Raw genomic sequence first — 21,478 nt, 5'->3', positions numbered from 1 at the left:
TTTCTCTTCTCTCTCTCATCTCCAGGTCAACGGGAGTCAATAGACCATGGTTGAACTCAGCCCATTTCTTCATTGCTGCCTCTCTCCGTTTTCCAGTCACCAGTAGACCAATGTGGTCGCCAGCAAGCTTATGTGTTGTTTCCTTTGAGTTTCAGTCATAGAGGGGGGATTGTCCTGAAGGAACTTGATTGCTTGCCTTGATGGCTTTCCGGTGAACAGCTTGCTTATTCTTGTAGTAGCCAGTCATACTGACATTTTTGTTTTGGGTTTTCCGGATGATCTTTCTCTAAAGATGTATCCTCTGTCACTCTCGCTGTTCCATGCTTGTCTGCTTGTTCTTTCTAATGGGGATGGCCCACCTCATAAGGTTCTGGATGGCACTCAGGATTCCACCTAAGGTCCTATACTCTGCAAAGGCTTTGCAAGAGGCTTATTTCACTGGGCAAGTTCTAGAACACATTTTAGGTATTCCAATCAGTTATAGGCTGAAGATGGGCTTACAAGTTTTCTGTAATCATGTTTCCAAACATTCCTTTCTATTCCACTCAAGTGTTTATTTTACAAGAGTAGGCAATGGAAACCAGTGTTCGTAAGACAGTCAAGCATCTTAGTATTATTTTCCTCTTCAAATTATGCCTAGATCCCTGTATCACAGAGCCCTGTTGTTCCAAGGTTGAGCATGCATCACTATTTACCTCTGTCCCACTTAGCCCATGCAAACCTGTCTTCCACCTCCTCCCCCTTCTTGTATTGCCCTCCCCTACACCTGAACTATGATGTGTCTGCCCTTACCCTGTGCTCTACTGTTGCCTTCCTCCACCTCCCCCTAAGCCCCCCACTCCAACCCCACCATTGTGGTTACCTTATATTCTATTAACTTTTCCCTTCATTTAAGACAGTCTATTTTAATCTTGAACCTTCTCACCACCTAGATCTCCATTACTGTTTTTATCTTCTTTCACATTGCAATTGTTTTGATCATAGACTTACCTCCCAGAGCCTCTGAATTTGTTTTTATAGTTTTAATCTGTTCTTGACTCTTCCATTTGTCGATTGAGTTCCGAGTGATGCTGCCACATATGTCAATCTCTGGCTGTTGTGTGTTCTTGTTGGCTCTCCCTAAACTCCCTTTAGGATGTTTATCATTGCAGGGTTGGCTTTGGCAAAATCCTTTAGCTTCTGTTTATACTGGAATTTTTTTATTACACCACTGTATTTGATTGACAGCATTGCTGGGTAGAGGATTCTTGGCTGACTGTTTTTTTCTTTCAGGGTTTTATATATGTATCCCCACTGCCTTCTTGCCTGCATGGTTTCTGCTGAGAGATCCGAGCTTAATCTGATTTGCTTGCCTTTGTATGTACCACTTCTCTTTTCCCTAGCTGTTTTCAGGATTCTGTCCTTATCTTTGATTTTGGAGAGCTTGATTATTATATGTCTTGGTGATTTTCTTTAAGGGTCTACTCTTCCTTCAAGAATTTCAATAAGTTCGTTGAACTTCTTGAATGCTTATCTTTTCACTTTTCAGGAACTCTTTTCAGCAGTTCTTCAACTATCTCCTCTGTGGATTTGTGTGATTTTTTCTGTTCCAGAATGCTGATAATTCTTAGGTTATTCCTCTTCATGTTGTCTAACATGAATCTTAGACCTTCTTTAGATTTTTTTTCATCCATTTTTTTCTGCTTGTTCTTCTATCTTAGTAGTATTGAGAGATTTATCTTCCAGCTCACTAATTCTGGCTTCTATCTCTTCAATTTTAGTCCTTTGCCCTTTCAGTGTATTGTCCATTTCTGATATTCTATTATTAATCATTTGGATCTCTTTCTGTAGGTTTTGAATTGTTTCCAATGCTGTATCTATCTTACTTGATTGTTCCTGTAGCACTTTCCTGATTTCTTCCTTATTTTTCTCAACTCCATTGTAAAGTGTTTTGATACATTTTAAAATAGTTTTTTTGAATTCCTTCTCAGGCATTTCCAAAGCCTACCCTCCTTCCAGTATGGAGTGTAGGTCTACCTCCAGATCATTTGTCTCAGTCACTTTATCTCATTTCTGGACATGTGCTGATATGGTCATCTGTTTCTGTTTTTTGGTCATACTCAGTAGCTAGCTATGGCCTTAATACTTGGATGTGTGTTTTGGTATTTTTTTTATGCTTTATGATTGTTCCCAGGTAGATATGATAAGGAGATGGGCTTCCCTTTTCACTCTTCTTCCAGAGAAATTTCCAGATGCCACTGTTGGTCATTTTGACGTAACTCAGGATTTAATTTTCAGCCTGCTTCCTTTTTAGTCTGCCTGTCTCACTCCATAACCCCCATTCAGGTCTTTTTCCTAATGATAAGGAACTCTGGTAGCATAGTGGTTATGAATTGAGCTGCTAACCACAAGGTCAGCAGTTTGAAACTACCAGCAGTTCCACAGGGGAAAGATTAGGCTTTCTGCTCCCAAAAAGATTTGCAGCCTTGCAAACCCCGTTGTGTCAGAATCAACTCAATGGCACTTAACAACAAGAAATAGTTCAGGGCCAGCTGTGGCTGCTTTGTGCTGCCGTTTGGTTTTATGTGGAAACTGTCCCTCTAAGTTTTGAGGAGATCTGTGCGCATGCATAATAGAACCTTCTGGGAGTCAGGATGGGTGTCTAATTGCTCAGGCACCCCCTCTAGTCATCAGAATGGAGGTGCACAGACAGTGTGACCAATGAACATGTACAAAAAAAAAAAGAATTCCACACCTTTATCTCCACAGTTTTGTCAGGTATCCACTGCTCTGATCCTTCCCCTGTTTGGTCTTGCCCAAGATGGCCACTCAGGTTGCAGCTGAGCACCTTTGATTAGAAAGCACTGGGTTTTTTGCTTCTGCTACAATTTCCACAGGGTGTAAGCCTTCTAACTTTCTAAGTAATCCTTTATATGTGGTTCAGAGTTCTGGAACCATCCCCTGAGCCTGCTTGGTCCGGTATTCTGTGTCATTGCTGACAGAGCTCCTCACTGCACTTCTAGCCTATCCACCATCTTGTTTGTTCTTGGGGTTGGTAAGTGTTTTTAAAAAATTACAATCACTTTCTATGTAGGATAAACACTGGATTGCTAACCGGAAGGTTGCAGTTCAATTACTGCTCCTCAGAAACTCTATGTTGTTGTTAAGTTCCACTGAGTCAGTTCTGATTCATAGGGACCCTGAACAGGGTTTCCAAGGAGCAGCTGGTGAGCTTTAACTGCCGACTTTGTCGTTCAAATGACTTTGCAGTCTGGTTCATTAACACACAGTGCCACACCAAGGATCCCCTATGCAGGCTCACTAGCAGTTGAAACTGACTCAACAGCACTTAATAACAATAGTCTATATGTTAGCATATATTATGCCATTTCATTACCCTACCAACTGCATAAACTATTTGTCTCATTTTCCAGATGAGGAAACTGAATTCCCAAGTCACACAACTGGAACATATTGATGCTGGATGCAAGCCCAAGCAATTTTATTCCAGATCCTACTTCATGGTCTTAAAAATGCAATCCCTATTAAAGAGCCCAAAGTCATTATACTGTGTTATTTTCTTAAGTGCCTTTGGGACCTATTAGGCTAGAAAGGCATAAACATGTCTTTACAACCATGATTAAGCACTTGGGCAATGGTGAACCTGTAAATTATTGGTGGATGTGTCCTGTTATTATGCTGAGCAACAGCTGAGCTATGACTCTGCAGTTTTGGATCACCATCAGGAGGGTGCTGTAAGAGTTTAAACAGTATTAAAAAAAAAAAAAATCCCCAAATTGCATTTGAATTCAAAATTCTTCAAGAACTAATAATCAACACTTCATTGAGTACTGATCTCTTTAAAATATCATCATTTTATGATTGTTGTTGGTAAGTGCCACTGAGTTGGTCCCAACCCACAGAGACCCTGTACAGTGCTTCCAAGGAGTGGCAGGAGAGCTTGAACTTCTAACCTTGCAAATCAAAATTACTGTGCAGTCCAGCATACCTTTATTGTCCAAATGCATTTTTAACATACACACTAGTAGGATTTACCAGTTTGAGGCCTGTCTCATTACATTATAATATTCATATTAGTAATCTCTGGCTTGCTAGTGACTCTGTACTCACCAGATGGTTTTGTTTTCAGGAATATATGCCCAGGGGAAAGCTCAGAATTCAACTTTCATTCATTCAGTAAGCAGCTAATACGAACAGGAACTAACCACAGAAGTTTCATAATAAAAAGACACAGTGCCCACCTCTGAGACTGGAGACTGTGGCAGTGAAATAGACAAATAATTAGAAGAATATTCTCTATGTTAAAGTACAGGGTATGGATTCAAGATGTTTTTAAAGAAAAGGAGGTTGGAGCATGGTTCCTGCCCAAGGAAAGAGATGGGAGTTAGAGAAAGTCACATAAGAGAGATATTTTAGCTAAATGTTGAAGATGGGTAGGGAAGAAAGAAAAGAGAAAAGAGCATTTCTGGATTCGGAAATGCCAATGTAAAGTCCTAAATGCAGTGTGTTCAGAAAATGTTGTGCTCCTCAGCACAGGGTTTGTGACTGGTGGAGTGAGGGGAGGTGAAATGGGTTTATGAGGTAGGTTGGGTCCACCCTATGAAAGGGCGTATACTTATCTGCCCTGCTAATATTTGTCTGAAATCAATTAGATAATGAGAAACCCCCCAAAGTCTTTTTCCAGCAGTATCATGACAAAATCACATTTCAATTTTGAAGAGATCATTCTGGAGTGTTTTTTGAGCAGAGATTGGAGGAGGGATTGATCAGAAATAGGAAAACCACTATTTGTTGTTGTTGTTAAATGCTGACAAATCAGTTCCAACTCATAGCAACCCTGTCTAGGTTTCCGAGCAGCACATTAAAATCAGAAAAGTACTCCTACAAGGTAATCTCTCAAGGTACGTATAAAAGGTTTATCTCATTAACCAAGTCAACATATATGGTAATTAATTAAAAACAAACAAATTCTTTTGTGGAAAATTTCCAGCACACACAGAATTAAAGAGAGAAGTATTATGATTCCCCCATCTAAGTAAGCATCACTTGACTTCAATACTTATTACTTTGCCAAATTTGTTTCTTCTATCATCAATGAAATGATTCTTGCTCTTATATTTCTATATTAGTTTAGAGCATATTTAAGAGATAATGACATTTAATCTCTCAATATTTTAGAATGTAGCATTACCTGATAAGGTTTGACTGTGTCTCTCTCTATCCCTAATCATCATGCAATTATCAAACCTAACAAAATTACTATAACTCTTTAATATTCATACATACCTAATCTAGAGTAAAAACATTTTCAATGTTTTTAAGATGTCTTCTTATATTTGATTTGTTCAAGTCAAAAACAAAATAAGGCCCAAACAATGCATTCAGATTTTATTAATCTTAAGTCTCTTTATTTCCTTTATTTCATTTGAGGGGAGAATATAGGTCATGTGTCCTTTCCCATTATTAATCTGGTGGATTTATCCACCTTAATGTCTTTTAATGTGTTCACCTATAAATTGATAGATTGATTATATTCAGGTCCATTTTATAGTCAAGAATCTCCTGAGCTGGTTAATGGTTCTCTCAGGTACTGTCTCCACCACACGGCTGTGTGTTGAAGAGCAAAGATGTCAGCTTGAGGACTAAGGTAAGCATGTCCCAAGCCATGGTATTGTCAATAACCTCATATGCATGTGAAAGCTGGACAGTGAATAAGGAAGACCGTAGTAGAATTGATGCTTTTGAGTTATGGTGTTGGAGGAGAATATTGAAAGTGCCATAGGCTGCCAAAAGAACCAACAGATCTGTGTTGGAAGAAGTGCAGCCACAGTACTCCTTGGAGGCCAGGATGGCCAAACTTCATCTCATACTTCAGACATATTGTCAGAAGGGACCAGTCATTGGAAAAGGATATCATATTTAGTAGGGTTTCGGGTCAGCAAACAAGAGGAAGACCCGCAGCAAGATGGATTGGCCAAGTGGCAGCATCAATGGGCTCAAGCATGACAACAATAGTGAAGTTGGCCCAGGATCGGGCAGTGTGTCATTCTGCTGTGCATAAGGTCACTATGAGTTGGAATTGACATGATGGCACCTAACAACAATAACAACAGGTTGTCTTGGGAACATTTTGAAGCCTAGACAGGAATTAACAGAAAATTATTCCATAATTGATTCATGATTGTGTTGTAGTAGCAGCAGAGCATTGCACAGTATATACTATACCATTTTTTACTTCATAATCATAGGCAATGGGGAAGGTAATTTTTTTCAAAGGATGATTAAAAAAGCTTTGCTCCCCATTCAAATGATAAAATATAAAGAAATTTGGGGGGAAATGTGTGTGTTATTTATTCTTTTGGAAATGTCACACTGCTCTTCAACCATGACTGTTTGCTAAAATATTCTTAACTCTGATTTCCACCACACTGAAATAATCAATGCAAGAGATGCCATGGATAATAACCTTAGAGTGTGCTAGAGAGAAAAGGTTTAAGAGTGGGATGAATCAGATCAGATTGTCTGCTGTTGTTGTTATGTGCCATAGAGTTGGTTCCAACTCATAGAGACCCTGTATAGGGTTTCCAAGGAGCAGCTGGTGAGATTGAACTGCTGACCTTACAGTTCAAGCTGACCTTGCAGTTAAGCACATTAACCTATAGTGGTGATGGGTCGAAAAGCTGAGTATAACTTTTTATTTTTTTATTCTGAGTATAAGTGTTGAGTTTCTTGTTTGACCTAGTGGATGAATAAATTTTAAATAAATAAAAACTTATTTGAATTAAAGTTAATTCCCCTGCAATCCAGAAGGGAATGAGACAAATGACCTCAACCTACATGATGAGGAGAAAGAAAGGAATAGACAGAGTCAGCAAGTTTAACATGCAAGTTTCCCAAAGCCTATTATAGGTACACTGTGGTAAGCATCAAGTTAATTAAGACAAGAACTACAAAGACACCCTGCAAGTTTATTTAATTATGTACAAAAATTAGAGGCTTTTTGCATATCACTATAGGAGAAGATGTGCAAGTTGAGGGAAGTAAACAGGCCTTGTGATCAAAAGACATGAGCCCCACCTCCTGCTCTACTGTTTACTGACTTCTCTGAGTCTCTCTGTCTACATCCAAGAACTTGAAATAAAAATCCCTGCATGGTGTTGATGGGAGGATCAAATAAGATAATGGATGTGAATGCATTTGTGAACTACAAAGCCTTTGGCAAATAGGAGGTATTATCACAGCAAAAGTTCAGTGCACTCAGGAGAAAGCTCCCTAGTCTCCAATTATTCTGTCAAAATATTTATTGGACACTTAGGTGCCAGTCTACTGATCGAAAGCCAGGAGTGCCAACAAGGTCCCTATTCTATCAGACAGAGCTCTTGTGGAGTCTGCATTCTTTCTATAAGAAGGAAAACTCAGTCAAAAGCTATTCCAGAAATTCAATGTAGCTTTGACAAAAGAAAATCCATATTGAGAAATCAGCTAAGTCATTTCTAGATTCAGCACTCCACTGGGGGCACAAAAGGTGTCTCCCAACATAGGTGTCATAGTAGACAGGAATAATTTGGGGTGAACAAGGTTAAACAGGGCCAATTTACAGGATTTCAAAGAAAAAAATAATACTAAAGGAAAGAAAAAAAAGAACCAAGTTCCACAGTCATAAAACAGAATCCAAAATTAGGGAGTAGGTAATGTAAACAAAGTACCAGTAGATGAGCAACTGAGAAACAGTCTAGCAAGAGTAGTAGCAGGGGCTAGGTGGTTGAGAAAAGCCATCTAGTGACTAGATTTACACTACCTAAAAAAGTTTGGAACTCCTGGTGTTGGCACTGTAGGATAAGCACTGGACTGCTCACCACAAGGTTAACAGTTCAAATCTATCAGGCACTCCTTGGAAACCCTATACAGGGTCACTATAACTTGGAATCAATTCAACAGCATTTAACAATGACATTATTGACCAATCTGTTACCTGAGAGTCTATTACATAGGTACAGGGCACAGCAAGGGACTAACCCATACCTGGAAGTCAATTCCAACTCATAGTGATCCTTTAGGACAGATGTCTTTTTTTAGAGTTTCCAAGACTTAAAATCTTTATTGGAAACAGTCTCATCTTCCTCCCATGGAGCGGCTAGTGGATTTGAACTGTCAACCTTGTTGTCAACCTGGTTGTTAGCAGCCCACTGTTGAACTCAATACATTACCAGGGTTCCTGTAACAAATACATGAAAGCTTGCTTGACCAGACCTTTCCCTTAATTTTCCAGACATATGAAGACCTGTCCTCTGGAAATGTTAGTATCATCCTTGGTGTTCAGACATCCTCATATGCTGTCCGGAGCAGCACTGCCCACTAGAAATACAATGTGAGCCATGTATATAATGTCCAATTTTATGGAAGGTACATTAAAACAAAACAAAACAAAACAAAACAAAAAAAACATGCTGAAGTAAGTCTAAGCGCTAGACCAGGGCACAGCTAAATTTCAGAAATGAGCACAGAAACAGAGCAACAACTTCTCCATCATGCCAGAAATGGCAACACTGAAGAAGTAAGACAGGTGCTAGAAGCCATGCAAAAGATTGATGGAATTGCTGACATTAATTGCAAGGGAAGAAGTAATTCAAATTTGGGCTGGACACCTCTTCATCTGACATGCTATTGTGGACATGGTCCAGGATCTGCTGAAGGCTTGTGCAGAAGTAAATGTGGTAAATGACATGGGAGACACGCCACTTCACTGCACTGTCTTTAAAAGACAAAAGGAGTTGGTAATGATACTCTTGGAATATAATGCTGATACCACTGTTGCTAATGGGAGTGGACAGACAGCGAAAGAAATCACTCGTGACAAATCAGAAATGTGCTTGAAGTTATAGAAAGGACTCAACAAAGAAAGCTTGAAGAATTTCTTTTAGCAGCAGCACGAGAAGACAAAACAGCAGAACTCACGGCAGTGCTCAACAGGCCCAATCCTCCTGATGTTAACTGTTTGGATCAATTAGGAAATACACCATTGCATTGTGCAGCTTACCGAGCTCATAAGCAGTGTGCCTTAAAGTTTCTAAAAAGTGGAGCAGATCCTAGTCAGAAAAACAAAAATGATCAGAAACCCGTTGACCTTGTCCAACGTGCTGAAATGAAACATGTACTTGTGAGCAATATGATCATCTACAACTCATTGAAACAATATGAAGGCCCTCTCTTGAAGACTTCGAGATTCTTTGGCTGGAGATTATTCTGGGTAGTATTAGAACATGGAGTACTTTCATGGTATAAGACACAGCCTGATGCAGTGCAGCATATTTATCTCCAGGGATGCAAACACCTGACTCAAGCAGTAAGCACGTAAAATCTACTGACAGCTGCCTCTTCTTTGTTAAATGCTTGTTGACACTATTCATGGCTTCAGAGTTCCTAAGAACAGCCTTCAACAGTCAAGAGAGGATTGGCTAGAAGCAGTACAAGAACACTCTGCATATAGCACTCACTATTATTCCCAGGACTAGTTAACTGATGATGAAGAGAAAGATACAGTTTCTGTTGTAGATTTGAAAGAACCTTCAGAAAAAGCACAAGCATGTCAACAGAAACTAAACAGGGAAATTTCCAACTTTCTCAAAGTGATAAAGGAGCATGACATGCTGAAAGAAGTGCTTCCATCATTTCTTCAGAAAGTTGAAGTTGTCTCTGAAGCATCCAGAGAAACTTGTGTAGCTTTGAATGGTTGCCTTAATCTCTTCACTAAACAAGAAGGGGTGAGGAATTTTAAATAGGAACAAAAGCAAGAAAAAAAAATAAGATTTTGTTGGAAGCATTGAAGGCCCTGACCACTGAGCACCATGAAGTAGAGCGGTCTTTGGTGGAAGGATCTCTGCCTCTCAGTGTCCTTAGTGCGGATGAGTTCTATGACGTTCTCTCAGATTCGGAGTGAACAGTCCCTGAGCTGATTGGAAGCAGTGACGGCGGCGCACTCTTTTGAAGTGGAAGGAGATCATTCCAGCAGTAGAAAGCCAGGATGTCTGAAGGAAAAGACTGTGGTGGAGGAGATTCTCTCGCCAATGGCATCAAAAAGCACAGAAGAAGCTTGCCCTCCCTATGTTTTCCAGAAATGACTTCAGTGTCTGGAGCATCCTCAGGAAATGTATTGGAATGGTGAATTAATGACCAGCTTTGGAATACAACATTAAGGCAATGCAAGTCTAATTGCACATCTTTTGGAAAAGGATCCTAAATGTTTGCATAAAAGTAAGGCACAGCGTGTTTATGCCATTTAATAGATCTTTAATGTGACAACTCTTCACTGTAAGAAAAGAGGAAAAGAGTTTTTCAGTTGTCAAGCCACATTTGTATTTCTGCCCAGATATGAGAGGCTTCCAAAAATTCATAGAAAATGGAATTTAAAGATAGTGGATCTTTCCATGAACATTTTAAAGTTCCTCATCCACTAGAAGTTATTTCAAAAGGAAAATGAACTCCCCACAGTGAAGCATATAATTTCACTCAGAGTTGGTGCACAGACCAAGATTCTGTCCTTTGAATTTGTGAGTGTGGCATATCAAAAATTTGGAATATGAAAAAAAAAAAAAAGATATGCTAATTTCAAAAAATATATACTTTACTTAATAGAGATAATGAGTAATACTGTATTTTACAGACATTGTTAGGTACCAGTGAGTAGGTTCTGATTCAGAGCAACCATGTATACAACAGAACCTAACACTGCCTGGTCCCGAACCATACTATGGTGGTGGTGGTGTGCTGTGGAGTCGGTTCTGACTCACAGCGACTCTGCATAGGGTTTCCTAGGTTACAAATCTTTATGGCAGCAGAAAACCTCATCTTTTTCCCTCAGAACAGCTGGTAGTTTTAAACTATATATATATAAATTTATCACTATAATATAAACATAATATATGTTGCACACATATATATGTTATATGATATATATAGATTATAATGATAGAAGGATAAACTATTATTTCACATGACTTCAATATGAAACATTTATTGAGGTATGAGAAGCATCATGAGTGCCCAACACACCACACAAAACACAACAGTGAATAACAATTCATAATGATCCAAAATGAAAGGGAAATACAATTCTATCACGCCATCAAGTTGAGTTAGAGGAAACATATTTCACACTCTTTCAGCTTTAAACATTTAATTAAGCTAATTAAAATATGTTAAGATTAAAAATTAAGTTGCTCAGTTGAACTAGCCATGTTTCCGACGCTCATTAACCACATGTTGCTAGTGGAAACCATTTTGGACAGCACAGATCCTGTTTCTCTAGGCGATGCTTACCACGTGATGGAGGAAGAGTGACACTGCGCTAGGGTTTCTCCTCTGAAGTTGGCACAGATTCTCTCTTTATTCTTTACAATAACTCTAACTAAGGAGGATTCAAAGGAGCTCTGGTAGCATAGTGGTTACGAAAAGGGCTGCTAATCTCATGGTCAGCAGTTTGAAACTACCAGCTGTTCCACAGGAGGAAGATGAGGTTTTCTGTTCCCGTGAAGATTTACAGCCTCGGAAACCCTGTACAGGGTCACTATGAGTCGGAATCGACTCCACGGCACATAACAACAACAACAACAACGAGGAGGATTCATATCCCTATTTCACAGATGAGAAAATTGAGTTCCATCTTGATAGGAGAGCTTGACCATGACTTATAGAAAAAATACTACAGTACAAGACTCAAATTGAGGATTCCAGATTCTTTCTGTTGCTGAGAAATATATTTACTCAATTTGTTTTTTGTACATCCGTCTTATTTAGATTCTACCTCTGGATTGGTAGGTATGTGTGTTTCAAGTTACTCTCTGAAAAGATGGCATTACACTGAGCCTCAATTCATAACCATACTTTCTCCTTTAATTTCATACTTAACATTCCATACACAGGGGGCTTCAAAAGTTCATGGAATTATTCCACTACCTTTTTTAATCCTCCTCATATACTGCATGTGTTTTCTTTATGGTAAGAAAGCACAGATAAGGAAGGATTTTATTAATTGTATAAATAGTAGCCAGCTCTGAGGAAAAAAGCCATTCACCCTTGTCCATCTGTTGTGTTCCTTCTTTACCTAGTAGCTTTGTTGATGTTGTTAAGCACCATCAAGTCAGTTCCGACTATAGCGATCCTGTATAGCATTTCTGAGGAGCAGCTGGTATGTTTGAACAACTGACCTTGTGGCTAGCAGTCCAGTGCTTATCCCATATCAGAACTCCCCTAGTTACACTATGTGTGTGTAAAACACAAGAGGGCCACTGTGACACATCTGTTAACCAAAAGAACCCTAAAGCTCCAAATAAAACGAAACAGAGTAAGACCTACCACAGCTGAGCACTGTGAAGAACAAGATACCATCAAGCAACAGATATATTTTTGGTACACTTTCCTTTCAATACAATTGGAAAGAGATTGTGATGAACCTGGTTGCAGAAACACCAAGACAACTTAACATCCCTTGGGCTATGTGGTAAATGAAAAAGAATTGCAGAAGTCAGGCAGAGAAAAACTCCAAAGAACCAAGATTAGAATAAATGCAGCAACAATTTTGTAAAGGAAATTTATACTTTCTGCAGCATTTTACAATGAAAAAATCCTGAGTTTTCAAGTCAGGCGACCTTACTTTAATCATCACACTTCCTTATCCTATCATATCTCTGTTTCTTGGTTTTCCCATCTAATTCAGTGCCAGTTAACCAACAGAAACACTCAACCAAGTTTAATTTGTTATTTACCAAGTAACATCATCTTATCTATATCGATAATTATTTACCTTTCTTCATTCTTTGTGAATTTATCATACATTTTCCTATCTTGTCATTACTGTTATCAATGATAAATCAATAGAGTAGCAGTTATAGGAAATCAGTCAATCATAAATCATCAGAAGCCACCAGCATCTTCCATTCAAGCCATCAGTCAGTTCTGTTCCTTAGAGAGTGCTGGTAACGGCCACAAAAATAAAGACAGAGGATTTCTATGATATGGTCATTGCTTGCCAAAAACAAGAAGGAAGAACAATGCTAGTCTCCATCCAGGGCTGGTGGTGGCAAAGATGAAGAGTTTTGATATTTAGGAGAAAAGTACAAAATATTAGAGAAGGACCAGCATAAAGAGCAATTATGCTTCCCAGATTCCCAGACTCTCTTTTTATATAAAGACTAAACCGACTTTACTTGCTTTACAATCTAAGCAGATCAGCATGCCTGAGGCCAGTGAACTAAAAACACCAACCTACCCCATCATAATGTCATCTGGTGATAAAGGATGCAAGCTAGAAATTTATCATTGATCACAGATTTATAGTAATTAGAGCAGAAGGAATAAACCAATTTAAATCTCAATATACCTATTATTGCCCACACTAGATTACATATTTCTTTGGCCAATTCATCTTTAAAGAATCAAATAATGCAATTTCCTGCTTCTTTGTTTGATAGCAGTGGGTGAAACATGCAGATGAAAGGAACTAGCACTTGTTACAATATTCTCCATGTTAATAAATAACAAGAGAAAATAAGTCCTATGGTACAATATGCTAATGTGGGATCCTAACCACAGTATTCAAAAAGTGTTGGCCAAACACTGTAACACCAAACAATAAGTCACTTGTGAAAAAGCTACCACAGCAACTTGTTAGCAGAAAACCCTCATAGATAGCTTCAGTCACTTTCCAGGTTGAAACAGAATAAAAATAAGAGAGAAATACCACTATTTTCTAATAAACTGCTAAGCTCAGAAAGAACAAAACATCTCCCTCTCATGCCACACATACACACACACTCACACGATTTAAATACCAATAAATTATGCATGTTAGCATTTATATTAGGATATTACTCTATGATGATATTTAAAGCAGTAAACAGTGCAAAACACATTGTCATCAAGACACATCACTGGCAAACATGATCTTACCTTTAATGATAATAATAATTAACCACTCTGAATATTAACAGTCTTGGTGTAGCGCCATAAGATAATCACGCTACCTCATCATTGAGTTGAACCCCAAGATTGGCAGTTCAAACTCATCAGCCGCTCTTCAGAAACTCTATACAGGGTAGCTGTGAGTTGGAACTGACACCATGGCCTGTAATCACCACCACCATATAGTTGAATATATAGGTATGTACATATACGAGTCCTGGTGTGGTGCTGTGGGTTAATGTGCCCAACTTGAACTGCAAGGTTGGCAGTTCAAGCTTACCAGCTGCTCCTCGGAAACCCTATACAGGATCTCTATGAGTCGGAATTGACTTGACGGCACTAAACAACAATAACATATATACGAGGGGATATCCGAAAGTTGTTTTCAAGCTTTAAGAGTTCTTTAAACATCCTTAATATTAAACCTTTGTTAGATACAAAGTAGTTTCCTACATAGTTGTATATAAGGAGCTCTGGTTGCATAGAGTGTAATGAGTTGGGCTGCTAACTGCAAGGTCTGCAGTTCAAATTTACCAGCCGCCTCCATAGGATAAAGATGAGGCTTTCTGCTCCTCTAAAGATTTATAGCCTTGGAAAGCCTATACAGGGTTTTTAAAATTTACATTATGTTTTCTGATATGCCCTCATTTGAATTTTAGTTCTACCCTATGAAGGCATTGCTTTCTCCATTTTAGAGAAATGAGTTAATAACAAATATTAAATTTAGCAGGACTAAAATTCAGATTTTCTGACTTGTATTTCAGGTTTTTCCCCCCTATGCTATAATTTAATACCAGTTGTTGTTTTTAAGTGCCATTGAAAACATAGTGTAAGTTCTCAACTATGTATTTAGTATGTGTATGTTGTATGAGGGGACTTCAAAAAATTTCATAGAAGAATTATCTTTCAGCTTAATTTTCCCATCAATTTTCTGATGTTCCCACATATATACACATACATATATATTTAACTATATGGTAGTGGTGGTTACATGCCGTGGAGTTGGTTCCAACTCATAGCTACTCTGTATATAGGGTTTCCAAGGCTGTAAAAATCTTTAGAGGAGCAGAAAGCCTCATCTTTCTCCTGTGGAGCAGTTAGTAGTTTTGAACTGCTGACCTTGCAGTTAGCAGCCCAACTGATAACACACTACGCTACCAGACCTCCTGATATTCAACTATGTATCTAAGAAAGGTTTAATACTAAGGATATATAAAGAACTCCTATAGCTTAAAAACAAACAACTCTATTTAAAAAATAGATGAAGGACTTAAATAGACATTTCACCAAAGGAGAAGAAAAAAAAAAAAAAAAAAAGACCAATGAGCACATAACAAAATGCTAAACATCACTGGTCTCTAGGGAATGAAAATTTACAACGAGATATTTCTTCATTCCCTCTAAGATGGCTGTAATTAAAAACAAAACAAAAGGAAGGCTTTCAGCCTAACAACACACTAAGCAGAAGAACTCCAAGGACCGTCTATGACAAAGATACTGGAGACAAATGAAACAGAGACATAGGAAACTCCTGGGCCCCTGAAATTCAGAGGACAGTTTAGAGAGGTGGATGGAGTGCTTGCTGGGAGAGAAAGTTGAATAGGGCCAGCAGAAGAGGAAGGTTGACTGGTGAATGGCTAGTCAGAGGTGGGACAACCACCTTGAATGTGATTAAGCAGCTTTGTCACAGAAGCAGGCCTGGCAGAGCATATTCACACACACAATGGGAAAGGTTTGATTCCTTTGAGTTTTACTGTGGTGACTGCCTGTTTTTATTTGTTTTTCACTCCTTTGTTTTCCCCTTTCACTCTTACTTGCTTGCTTATTCAGTTTTGTTTTCTTTTATGGGTGAGGGTTTTTCCCCTCTCTTTTCCATCAGACAGGAGGTAGCAACTGTGCCTATAGAGCCCACCCACAACCATACTCTCTGCAGCTCCACCCACTGGGAAAGAACCAATACCAGCTCCTATACCGCACGATCAACAGAAGTAGCCAACATCATTCAAACTTATACTAAACTGAGATGCATGAACAGCGAACAGAGAATAGTGTACATACTTCCATTCTCCAACTACACCCACCGGAGACATTTGATGAGAGCACATCAACATAGAATCATCAATTAAATACAAATATGACAACACCAAAATGACCTGCAGACAACAAACAATTTGGGGTCACACAAAGAAACAAGAGAGGATGACTCACACAAATAACCAAGCAGCAGATCCAGAAACAATTTTTGAGGAAGAAAAGGTAATGGGATGAACTGAAAAATAATTTAAGAAAATTATATTTAGGTACCTTCAAAGGATTGATAGAAAGAAGAAAACAAGGAGAACACAGAAAAACTTCAGAAGAATTCAGGAAACACTACAAAGACAAAGAAGGAAAATTAATACAAACTTTGAAACAACACAAAACCTGCAATTAGAAATCCATAAGATTAATATAAGATTTCAGAAACAGACAATACACTGGAAGGGCAATGAAGCAGATTTGAAGCAATGGAAGCCCAAATTAATAAACTTGAAGATTAATCTCTTGAATACAAATAAGATAGATGAACAATCAGGAAACACTTAAGTAAAAAATCCTAAGAACATATAAGAGTTCTGTGGGACACCATGAAGAGGAATAAATTATGGATGACTGGAATTCCAGAATAAGAGGAGACAATAAAAAAACACAGGGAAAATTGTTGAAGAGTTGTTGGAAGAAAACTTCTCAAACATCATAAAGATGAGGGAAAAAGCATACAAGAAGCTGAATGAACCTCAAAGAGGATACATTCCAAAGAAAAATCACCAGCATATCATAATCAAACATTGCAAAACCAAACAAGGAAAGAATTTTGAGAGTTGCTTAGGGAATCTGAGCTTCCATTAACAGTAACGAAAGATTTGGAAGTAAACAATGGTTAACAGCTACACAACATGAGAAATACAGTTACAGGATGGTATAGCAAAAGAAAGTTTAATCAGCATATGTGTTCATATACACACGTCCCATACAAAAACCGGATGTTGCCAAGCCAATTCTGACTCATGGTGCCCCTATGTGTGTGGAGTAGAACTGTTTCATTGGGTGTTCAAGGCTGTAACCTTTCAGAAGCAGATTGCCAGGTCTTCCTTTGGAGACCTCTGGATAGGTTTGAAATGCCAAACTTTTCATTAGCAGTTGAATACACCACTCAGCGTTTCATACATACATACACACTTGATTTTTTTTTTTTAAAGGAGCAATAAAAAGTTCCCCTTGAGAATTTGATATACAGCAGCATTGGCAAGTGAGAGACTCATTTTGAAGAGTTCACAATCTAGTGAAAAATAGAAGCCATCCAGTTCCTACCATCACTTACAAACTCCTACTACCACTGCCTTTGCTGTTGTTGTTAAGTGCCCTTGAGTTGGTTCTGATCCCTAGCAATCTTGTATAGAGTTTTCAAGGAGCGACTGGTGAGCTTGAACCACCAACCTTGTAGTTCAAACAACTTTGCAGTCTGGCACATTAACCCACAGCACCACACACCTAGTTATTGTTTAAAAGCTCACATCTGTCAAGTGTTAGTGTATGTCATGCACAACAACCCTAGGGATAATTTTGCAAAACATGAGAGTGATATGCAAGGCACATTTATCATTCCAACTGACGAGCATCCAAATACCCTTCCTATTTGGTGGAAATTCTATGATAAGTAGGAACTAGGTTATCCTAGAAGCCTATTGTTGCTGTTGAGAGTGACTAAATCAAATCTGACTCATAATGACCCTGTACAGGGTTTCTGAGAAGTGGCTGGTGGATTTCAAGCAGCAAACGTGGGTTTATCATTCCAGTGCTTATCCTACACAACCATACCATGACTCTTAGACTGTTGTGGGAGGCAGATATTCCCTGAATCAAAACTGACATCTGGAGGATACACATTTAACTTAAGAACAGCTAGGCAGATGCTCCTACCCAGAGCTTTCAAGGAGCAGCATAAAGCATGGGCACCGTTGGAGACGACTCACTGCTGCCATGAGCCCAAAGTCCTGCAAAGCAGCCAGTGTCTGGTGGCTGTCGACTGGGCAGCACCCTATGCAGTTACTCCTCTACCTTGTCTACTTGGTTTTTAGCTAGAGCTTGGTTCTTCACCTCTCTGTTAATCCTACGAACTATCCAAGCCATAAGGAGCTCTGGTAGCGTATTGGTTACGAATTGGGCTGTGAACCTTAAGGTCAGCTGTTCGAAACTACCAGCCGCTCCGCGGGAGAAAGATGAGGCTTTCTACTCCCGTAAAGATTTACACCCTCGGAAACCCTGTACAGGGTCGCTATGGGTCGGAACCAACTTGAAGGCACTTAACAACAACAACAATCCAAGCCATGTAATTTTCAATAGTCTCATATATATATTAAAGTTGCACAATGAATAAGGAAGACCTTAGAAGAATTAACTCATTTGAGTTATGGTGTTGGAGAAGAATATTAAAATTATCAATGCATTGAACCTCAAGGAACAGCTGGTGGGTTTGAACTGCCAATTTTGTGATAAGCAGTTCAGTGCTTATCCTACAGTGCCACATTAACCAAAGCAGGTTTCTATTAACTGTACAAATGAACCCTAAGTAGTACAGAAAACACAGGGAAGATTAGCAACATTCCCAAGTTAACCCAGCTAATAAGTGGGAGAGTTTGAATTCAAGCCTGGTTCTAATTCCAATCAGAATCAGAAACCATAAGCAAAGTCTATTCTTCCCTCCTGGGTGATGCAAGTAGTTAACACCTTTGGTTTGATGTTCAACCAGAGGTTCCTCAGAAGAAAGCCCAGATCTTCTGAAAAATCAGCTAGTAAAAACCCTATTGAACACAGGAGTCTCCATGAATCAGAAGTGACTCCATAGCAATAGTTTTTGTTTTGTTTTGTATCCTGTCTCCAACCATGATACCTAAGGCAACATGGCATCCTTACAGATCTCAGCAGTGCCATCTGAACTACTGTATGTTGTTGTTGTTGTTAAGTGCCGTCGAGTCGGTTCCGACCCCTAGCGACCCTGTACAGTGTTTCCGAGGGTGAAAATCTTTATGGGAGTAGAAAGCCTCATCTTTCTCCTGCGGAGCGGCTGGTAGTTTCGAACCGCTGACCTTAAGGTTTGCAGCCCGATTCGTAATCACTATGCTACCAGAGCTCCTTTGAACTATTGTATATTTTAGATATAAAAAGCTGTTCTGTTTGTTTGCATTAAGTGCCATTGAACTGGCTCTAACTCAGAGAGATCCTGTATAGGATTTCTGAGGAGTAGCTGGTGGGTTTGAATCAGGCATTGTGATTAGCAGTCCATTGCTTATCCTACAGCACTATACCAGAACTACATATCTCATATTCACCATGGTCTAAGTACTGGAGGTCTATCCTTGAGAAATAGGCAAGATCATAGTCTATAGGCAAACATAGTGAAATTGTCTAAAACCCTGGGGCACAGCATTCTCAGAAATGTACAGACACCAGCCATGTAGACACCGACTCTTTAAAGTACAGACAGAGGCTTGGAGGGAGGGAAGAATAGTGGAGGGAGGTTGGGGGGTTGTTCTCCTTGACTCTTACCTCAAGATCTATTGTTAGCACTGGGAATCAGTTTCACCTGCTTGTGCTCTTAGGAAGTATCTAGCAGGATAGGGAGAATAAGGATGTGTTCCACTTTAATGCAACCCTTTCATTACTCTTCCAGTTACTAACATCAATCACACCTGAACACCATGATTAAGTCATGCTGCAATCTTCACCTGCCCAGATTAAAGCACCCAGCTCCTCTAACCTTTTTCTCCAAGGAATGACCTCATGTACCTTTCATCATTTTCTCTACACTTTTCAGAGCTCTCTTCAACAGTCATTAAATTTTGTATGAATAGAAATGATTAATAATGTGCATAAGTCCTTTATGAAGCTGTCTTTGTGGGCATGCCCTTTAGGATGTTTGAAACAGGACTTTACCTGTGGAGATATTCAGGTTAGAGGAACATGATTTCATCTTTAGTACAGTCTGATTTCAGATTGACATATTATTTGTTGTTGCTGTTAAGTGTCATTGAGTTGGTTCTAACTCAAAGTGACCCTGTATAGGGTTTCCAAGGAGTGACTGGTGGGTTTGAACTGCCAATTTTGTGGTTCACAGTCTAGTGCTGATCCTATAGAGCTACATCAGGAGTCCTAAACACCATTTACTGGGCACTTAATATGTTGTTGTTAAGTGTCATCGAGTAGGTTCTGACTCATAGCAATCCTGTATAAGGTTTCCAAGGAGCGGCTGGTAGGTTTGAACTGCTGACCTTGAGGTTCACACTGACCCGGAAGTCCAGTAAATTACGCTGTAGCACCACATCAGGTACTAGGAAGTATTATGTGGGACTCCCACACATTATCTTACTGAATATTTACTAATGGCCTTTGAAGGAAGGCATTGTGAATTTCCATTTTATTGAGGAATGAGGTGAGGCTTACAGTTAGTTGCACGACTTCTTTCTCCCTCCCCTGAGATATTGATTTTGAGTGATGCAAATGGTTAAGCAGTCAGCAGCTAACCAAAAGATGGATAGTTTGAGTCTACCTAGAAGCAACTTGCAAGAAAGGTCTAGTGTGATCTACTCTTAGAAATTAGCCTTTGAAAACCCTATGGAGCATAGATTTACTCTGACACACATGTAGTCTCGATGACTTAGAGCTAACTTCTCAGCCACTGTTTTGGAGTGGGTTTGTTTTTTATTTGTCTTCTTTCTTTAGTGATAGTGAGGAGATGTATGTGTACTAAGGATCCCATTCTTGCAAGTGAGAAGAGTTATCTCTGCCATTGTGCTCACGGAGGAGCCTCCATCAAGCATTCATTACAGAGCAGTCTGGTAAATTTCCTGGCAGCCAGAAAGGTCTGAGAGCTCTTTTAGCTTAAAGAAGGAATTACTGCCCCAGAGTTTTTGTTAGAGAAGTGTGACAATTTAGTGCATCTGTGGCTGACAATGTCAAGTCAAATGGACAGCCTAATAGCCTCACTTACAAAAAAGTCTGCCCGGTTTTGTGACAGCCAGTTCTACCCAGTAAAAATGCCCTCACTCACTCCAGATCCTGTTTGACCAGGTTCTGTTTCTACAATTTCTCACTTGACTGATATGCATGTCTACCTGAATGAGAACAAGAGGGCAATAAGGAGGAACAGCAGCCTTGATTCTCATCCTGGTAATGGAATGATTAAGGCAAAATAAACCCTTTAGCTTAGGCTATCTTAAAGCTTGTCTGTTTCCAAAGCTAAAAGTAAAAGCTTCAGGAATACACAGAATACTTCAGAAAGAGAAAGTCTGTAGGCACTCTTGTGTAAATTAAGCATTAATCTTTTGGTGACCTCCCCAGTCTCCTATGGAGTCCTGGCGTGGCACTATGGGTTAATGGCTGGACTGCAAAGTCAGTTTGAACCACAAGTTCGGCCATTCAAGCTTACCAGTTGCTTCTTGGAAACCCTATACAGGATTGCTATGGGTCAAAACCTGAATATCAA

The 21,478-nt window shown here is 39.2% G+C and overlaps 1 protein-coding gene and 1 pseudogene across 2 annotated transcripts in view; one reads left to right on the top strand and one right to left on the bottom strand.

Annotated features, from left to right (window-relative positions):
- NELL1 (NEL-like 1 (chicken)) overlaps nt 1–21,478 on the bottom strand; it is a 1,454,777-nt gene that overhangs the window by 121,015 nt on the left and 1,312,284 nt on the right. The window lies entirely within an intron of this gene.
- LOC102811904 lies at nt 8,495–10,167 on the top strand (annotated as a pseudogene).

The sequence above is a fragment of the Chrysochloris asiatica genome, unplaced genomic scaffold, assembly GCF_000296735.1.
Source record: "Chrysochloris asiatica unplaced genomic scaffold, ChrAsi1.0 scaffold00083, whole genome shotgun sequence".
In the NCBI taxonomy this organism is placed as follows: domain Eukaryota; kingdom Metazoa; phylum Chordata; class Mammalia; order Afrosoricida; family Chrysochloridae; genus Chrysochloris; species Chrysochloris asiatica.
This window is presented reverse-complemented; position numbering and strand designations above follow the sequence as displayed.